Below are 7500 nucleotides of genomic sequence, written 5' to 3'. Positions count from 1 at the left end.
CGGCCGCGACTGTGAAGTCCGATGGGCGGAAATCACATTGCGGCAACACCCGCTAGGGCCATCGCAATGCTTTGTTTTAATTAGACAGTCGGATTCCCCCAGTCCGTGCCAGTTCTGAGTTAATCGTTGAATGGCGGCCGAAGAGAATCCGCGCACCCGCGCGCCCCCGGAGGAGCACGCTAAGGCGGACGCGGCCTCGCAGCAAGGAAGATCCGTGGGAGGCCAAGGCACGGGACCGAGCTCGGATCCTGCGCGCAGGTTGAAGCACCGGGGCACGAACGCCGCGCAGGCGCGCGCATCCTGCACCGCCGGCCAGCACGAGGCCAACCAACGGCGAGAGCAGACCACGCCCGCGCTAAACGCCCGCACTTACCGGCACCCCTACGGCACTCACCTCGCCCAGGCCCGGCACGTTAGCGCTGACCCACTTCCCGACCAAGCCCGACACGCCCCGATCCTCAGAGCCAATCCTTATCCCGAAGTTACGGATCCAATTTGCCGACTTCCCTTACCTACATTATTCTATCGACTAGAGGCTCTTCACCTTGGAGACCTGCTGCGGATATGGGTACGAACCGGCGCGACACCTCCACGTGGCCCTCTCCCGGATTTTCAAGGTCCGAGGGGAAGATCGGGACACCGCCGCAACTGCGGTGCTCTTCGCGTTCCAAACCCTATCTCCCTGCTAGAGGATTCCAGGGAACTCGAACGCTCATGCAGAAAAGAAAACTCTTGCCCGATCTCCCGACGGCGTCTCCGGGTCCTTTTGGGTTACCCCGACGAGCATCTCTAAAAGAGGGGCCCGACTTGTATCGGTTCCGCTGCCGGGTTCCGGAATAGGAACCGGATTCCCTTTCGCCCAACGGGGGCCAGCACAAAGTGCATCATGCTATGACGGCCCCCATCAACATCGGATTTCTCCTAGGGCTTAGGATCGACTGACTCGTGTGCAACGGCTGTTCACACGAAACCCTTCTCCGCGTCAGCCCTCCAGGGCCTCGCTGGAGTATTTGCTACTACCACCAAGATCTGCACCGACGGCGGCTCCAGGCAGGCTCACGCCCAGACCCTTCTGCGCCCACCGCCGCGACCCTCCTACTCGTCAGGGCTTCGCGGCCGGCCGCAAGGACCGGCCATGACTGCCAGACTGACGGCCGAGTATAGGCACGACGCTTCAGCGCCATCCATTTTCAGGGCTAGTTGCTTCGGCAGGTGAGTTGTTACACACTCCTTAGCGGATTCCGACTTCCATGGCCACCGTCCTGCTGTCTTAAGCAACCAACGCCTTTCATGGTTTCCCATGAGCGTCGATTCGGGCGCCTTAACTCGGCGTTTGGTTCGTCCCACAGCGCCAGTTCTGCTTACCAAAAGTGGCCCACTTGGCACTCCGATCCGAGTCGTTTGCTCGCGGCTTCAGCATATCAAGCAAGCCGGAGATCTCACCCATTTAAAGTTTGAGAATAGGTTGAGGTCGTTTCGGCCCCAAGGCCTCTAATCATTCGCTTTACCGGATGAGACTCGTACGAGCACCAGCTATCCTGAGGGAAACTTCGGAGGGAACCAGCTACTAGATGGTTCGATTAGTCTTTCGCCCCTATACCCAGCTCCGACGATCGATTTGCACGTCAGAATCGCTACGGACCTCCATCAGGGTTTCCCCTGACTTCGTCCTGGCCAGGCATAGTTCACCATCTTTCGGGTCCCAACGTGTACGCTCTAGGTGCGCCTCACCTCGCAATGAGGACGAGACGCCCCGGGAGTGCGGAGGCCGCCGCCCCGTGAAGGGCGGGGAAGCCCCATCCTCCCTCGGCCCGCGCAAGGCGAGACCTTCACTTTCATTACGCCTTTAGGTTTCGTACAGCCCAATGACTCGCGCACATGTTAGACTCCTTGGTCCGTGTTTCAAGACGGGTCGTGAAATTGTCCAAAGCTGAAGCGCCGCTGACGGGAGCGATTATTCCGCCCGAGAGCATCCCGAGCCAACAGCGGCGCGGGTCCGGGGCCGGGCCAGGTAGGTCCGTCATCCGGGAAGAACCGCGCGCGCTTGCCGGGAGCCCGAGCGCCCAAAGGGGCGAATCGACTCCTCCAGATATACCGCCGAGCAGCCAGCCAGGACACTGGGGCTCTGCCCAACAGACGCGAACCGAGGCCCGCGGAAGGACAGGCTGCGCACCCGGGCCGTAGGCCGGCACCCAGCGGGTCGCGACGTCCTACTAGGGGAGAAGTGCGGCCCACCGCACACCGGAACGGCCCCACCCCGCGGCGAGTGGAAAGGCAACCGGACACGACCCCGCCGCGGATTGCTCCGCGCGGGCGGCCGGCCCCATCTGCCGAGGGCGGGAGCCAGTGGCCGGATGGGCGTGAATCTCACCCGTTCGACCTTTCGGACTTCTCACGTTTACCCCAGAACGGTTTCACGTACTTTTGAACTCTCTCTTCAAAGTTCTTTTCAACTTTCCCTCACGGTACTTGTTCGCTATCGGTCTCGTGGTCATATTTAGTCTCAGATGGAGTTTACCACCCACTTGGAGCTGCACTCTCAAGCAACCCGACTCGAAGGAGAGGTCCCGCCGACGCTCGCACCGGCCGCTACGGGCCTGGCACCCTCTACGGGCCGTGGCCTCATTCAAGTTGGACTTGGGCTCGGCGCGAGGCGTCGGGGTAGTGGACCCTCCCAAACACCACATGCCACGACAGGCGGCAGCCTGCGGGGTTCGGTGCTGGACTCTTCCCTGTTCGCTCGCCGCTACTGGGGGAATCCTTGTTAGTTTCTTTTCCTCCGCTTAGTAATATGCTTAAATTCAGCGGGTAGTCTCGCCTGCTCTGAGGTCGTTGTACGAGGTGTCGCACGCCACACCGCCAGCCGGCTGTGCACGCTACCGAGAAAGTACCGGTATGCGAACCGCCAGGCGACGGGCGCGCATCGCACGTTTAAGGAGACGCGGCCGGCCCCACAGGCGGCCACGACACTCCCAGGTCTCCGAAGGCGGGACAAACGCCGCGCGCTTCAGTATACGTAGCCGACCCTCAGCCAGACGTGGCCCGGGAACGGAATCCATGGACCGCAATGTGCGTTCGAAACGTCGATGTTCATGTGTCCTGCAGTTCACATGTCGACGCGCAATTTGCTGCGTTCTTCATCGACCCACGAGCCGAGTGATCCACCGTCCTGGGTGATCTTTTTTGTTTAGTTTCCACTGTCTCTTTCAAAACAGTTGCATAGGCGGGACTGAGGCGTTTGACGGCCCCTGTTCCAGCGTTCTGTGTCCAACGGCCTCACGGCCGATGGGCGTCGTACGGCTCCACACCGGAGCGGACAGGCACTCGGGCGAAAGTCATTCAAAACCGGCGCCAGGCGCCAGGTGCCGCAGGCCAGCCGCTCCAGAGCTTCAGCGCTCGTACCACACAACATTTTTCAGTTAGTTTTGAGAGGCACGCGTGGTTCCGCACGCGGCGCACGGCTGCTGCCGTACAGGTAGCGTGTTGCGCGACACGACACGCACATCGAAAGACATGCAGTCTAGTCGGTAATGATCCTTCCGCAGGTTCACCTACGGAAACCTTGTTACGACTTTTACTTCCTCTAAATGATCAAGTTTGGTCATCTTTCCGGTAGCATCGGCAACGACAGAGTCGATGCCGCGTACCAGTCCGAAGACCTCACTAAATCATTCAATCGGTAGTAGCGACGGGCGGTGTGTACAAAGGGCAGGGACGTAATCAACGCGAGCTTATGACTCGCGCTTACTGGGAATTCCTCGTTCATGGGGAACAATTGCAAGCCCCAATCCCTAGCACGAAGGAGGTTCAGCGGGTTACCCCGACCTTTCGGCCTAGGAAGACACGCTGATTCCTTCAGTGTAGCGCGCGTGCGGCCCAGAACATCTAAGGGCATCACAGACCTGTTATTGCTCAATCTCGTGCGGCTAGAAGCCGCCTGTCCCTCTAAGAAGAAAAGTAATCGCTGACAGCACGAAGGATGTCACGCGACTAGTTAGCAGGCTAGAGTCTCGTTCGTTATCGGAATTAACCAGACAAATCGCTCCACCAACTAAGAACGGCCATGCACCACCACCCACCGAATCAAGAAAGAGCTATCAATCTGTCAATCCTTCCGGTGTCCGGGCCTGGTGAGGTTTCCCGTGTTGAGTCAAATTAAGCCGCAGGCTCCACTCCTGGTGGTGCCCTTCCGTCAATTCCTTTAAGTTTCAGCTTTGCAACCATACTTCCCCCGGAACCCAAAAGCTTTGGTTTCCCGGAGGCTGCCCGCCGAGTCATCGGAGGAACTGCGGCGGATCGCTGGCTGGCATCGTTTATGGTTAGAACTAGGGCGGTATCTGATCGCCTTCGAACCTCTAACTTTCGTTCTTGATTAATGAAAACATACTTGGCAAATGCTTTCGCTTCTGTTCGTCTTGCGACGATCCAAGAATTTCACCTCTAACGTCGCAATACGAATGCCCCCGCCTGTCCCTATTAATCATTACCTCGGGTTCCGAAAACCAACAAAATAGAACCGAGGTCCTATTCCATTATTCCATGCACACAGTATTCAGGCGGGCTTGCCTGCTTTAAGCACTCTAATTTGTTCAAAGTAAACGTGCCGGCCCACCCAGACACTCAATAAAGAGCACCTTGGTAGGATTTCAACGGGGTCCGCCTCGGGACGCACGAACACGCACGAGGCGGTCGCACGCCTTCGGCTCGCCCCACCGGCAGGACGTCCCACGATACATGCCAGTTAAACACCGACGGGCGGTGAACCAACAGCGTGGGACACAAATCCAACTACGAGCTTTTTAACCGCAACAACTTTAATATACGCTATTGGAGCTGGAATTACCGCGGCTGCTGGCACCAGACTTGCCCTCCAATAGATACTCGTTAAAGGATTTAAAGTGTACTCATTCCGATTACGGGGCCTCGGATGAGTCCCGTATCGTTATTTTTCGTCACTACCTCCCCGTGCCGGGAGTGGGTAATTTGCGCGCCTGCTGCCTTCCTTGGATGTGGTAGCCGTTTCTCAGGCTCCCTCTCCGGAATCGAACCCTGATTCCCCGTTACCCGTTACAACCATGGTAGGCGCAGAACCTACCATCGACAGTTGATAAGGCAGACATTTGAAAGATGCGTCGCCGGTACGAGGACCGTGCGATCAGCCCAAAGTTATTCAGAGTCACCAAGGCAAACGGACCGGACGAGCCGACCGATTGGTTTTGATCTAATAAAAGCGTCCCTTCCATCTCTGGTCGGGACTCTGTTTGCATGTATTAGCTCTAGAATTACCACAGTTATCCAAGTAACGTGGGTACGATCTAAGGAACCATAACTGATTTAATGAGCCATTCGCGGTTTCACCTTAATGCGGCTTGTACTGAGACATGCAAGGCTTAATCTTTGAGACAAGCATATGACTACTGGCAGGATCAACCAGGGAGCTGCGTCAACTAGAGCTGAGCAGCCGGCCGCCCGGGAGTGTGTCCCAGGGGCCCGCGCGAACACGCAAGCGTCCGCTCAATTATTCTGCAAACAGGAGGAGGCTGAGCTCCCCTGCACAATACACCTCGAAACCCTCTCAGGTCCCGGCGGCGCGCAGCGCCGTCCTAAGTACTTGGTCGGGTTCGAGAGAGGCGCAATCGCCCGGAGTTAGGCGAGTAGACGCTTTAGGTGCGACCACCCGTGCTCCCAACTGAGCTTGCCGCTGCCGACAGAGGCCCGGGAGCGTGCTGTCGTGGCATTGCCGGCGGGAGACAACACGCGCCACCTACGGTGACCGGCAGCTCCAACGCCAGCGCCACAGAAGGGCAAAGGCCCCACGTGGGTGCCGAAGCGAACTCTCCCAGCACAGCGCACGTGCCAACACGTCTGCACAACTGCGATACAAACCACCAGCGAGAACCGCTGGGGCGACCGAGCAGCAGACGGCGTCGCGGCGCCGAGTGCCGGGCGGCGGCGCATCCTCAACGCACACAGTCCTCAGTCGGACCAGCACACTGCAGATGTCCACCGCGCTTCGCACCGGGCCCGCGAGGACCCACTTTGGCCGCCCGGCGCCGCGCGCAGGGTGCCCCGGCGCGCAGCTGCGCCGCCTGCCGCGTCCGTCGGCCGGCGCGCCTGCCACTGGGCGCCCCCACCAGCCGGCTGTAGCGCGTGCGCCCACGCACCGCGCGGCCAGCACGCCGGGCGGCCCCCCCTCACCGGCCGGGGACGGTCCCACCCAGCCACCGCCGCGTATCGCTTCACACACAGATTTGCCCTTACTGATTTACCTCCAGCAACAACTACCGCACCACAATGGGTTTACCAGTTGTTCATTTGCGTAACGTCACCAGCAAACGTAGACGTCCATCCCACTTTGCAAATGCAACGATTATTGCATACCTGTCTGTTAGGTGTCACGACACACTACGTCTGCCCACATACACGCAACAAAATGTGCACGACTAGAGAACACGTGGGAGGTGGCCCCCCTACGTATGCGATGTCCATTACGAGACCGACTGTCAACCAGCATCTGTACCATGTCGCAGATGTGGAACGCGGTGCACCATGCTATCACACTGTGTGAGAAGAGACGACTACGTTTGAATACACGCGCCACTACATCAACAGACGGCTCATGCTGATCGCCATCCAGGGCGTCCGTTACTCCCACACGTCTCTATGGCGTACCACACTGCAATGTAGCTGTTATGGGGAGACGGCACGTGGCTGAGTGCACAACATTTGGACCGTATGGTTCGCTGTTGTTGGGCGCAGTCGTTGTACGGTCACACATGTGCCACAGCGTATCATTCAGTACATACGGACCTATGTGCAGTACAATGTGAGGGTTAAGCTTACGACATCAGCGGACAGTGGACACAGGCCGTACCACGACGTAGACTGAGCGCTTCGACATGCGAATGCCAGTGAACAGCTGCGAAGGGCATTGAACACGCAAGCACCTGAACGACCAGCGTGCGAAGGCAGGGGGGAGGGGGGGGGGGGCATGTACATCCTGCAGTCGTCCACATTACAGTGTACAGCGGGAGCATGTAAAAAGTAAGCAACACTTGCGAAGTGTTGAACATGAAACGATACACAAGAGGGTGGGCGGTGCGAGTAGCGAACTATATTCAGAGGGTTGTGGTTAGACAACACTAGATTAATGTAACGTGTCATATGCCAATTACAGAGCAGGTTAAGGCACAACGTGGGTTAGGTTAAGGCACAACGTGGGTTAGGTTAAGGCACAACGTGGGTTAGGTTAAGGCACAACGTGGGTTAGGTTAAGGCACAACGTGGGTTAGGTTAAGGCACAACGTGGGTTAGGTTAAGGCACAACGTGGGTTAGGTTAAGGCACAACGTGGGTTAGGTTAAGGCACAACGTGGGTTAGGTTAAGGCACAACGTGGGTTAGGTTAAGGCACAACGTGGGTTAGGTTAAGGCACAACGTGGGTTAGGTTAAGGCACAACGTGGGTTAGGTTAAGGCACAACGTGGGTTAGGTTAAGGCAC

At 58.0% G+C, this 7500-nt stretch overlaps 2 non-coding genes and 1 pseudogene across 2 annotated transcripts; all 3 read right to left on the bottom strand.

Moving 5' to 3' along the window:
• LOC126177235 (large subunit ribosomal RNA) overlaps positions 1-2832 on the bottom strand; it is a 4754-nt pseudogene extending 1922 nt beyond the window's left edge.
• A 189-nt stretch (positions 2833-3021) lies between these two features.
• On the bottom strand, positions 3022-3176 carry LOC126178413 (5.8S ribosomal RNA). Its single transcript, XR_007536317.1, has one exon. It is a non-coding gene; the product is annotated as a 5.8S ribosomal RNA (ribosomal RNA).
• Positions 3177-3528: 352 nt separating this feature from the next.
• LOC126178778 (small subunit ribosomal RNA) lies at positions 3529-5437 on the bottom strand. The gene has a single exon (XR_007536635.1). It is a non-coding gene; the product is annotated as a small subunit ribosomal RNA (ribosomal RNA).
• Positions 5438-7500: the final 2063 nt, after the last annotated feature.

This window comes from Schistocerca cancellata, chromosome 3, assembly GCF_023864275.1.
Source record: "Schistocerca cancellata isolate TAMUIC-IGC-003103 chromosome 3, iqSchCanc2.1, whole genome shotgun sequence".
NCBI lineage: Eukaryota > Metazoa > Arthropoda > Insecta > Orthoptera > Acrididae > Schistocerca > Schistocerca cancellata.
Note: the sequence above shows the minus strand (reverse complement) of the source record. Positions and strands in the feature narration are given on the sequence as shown.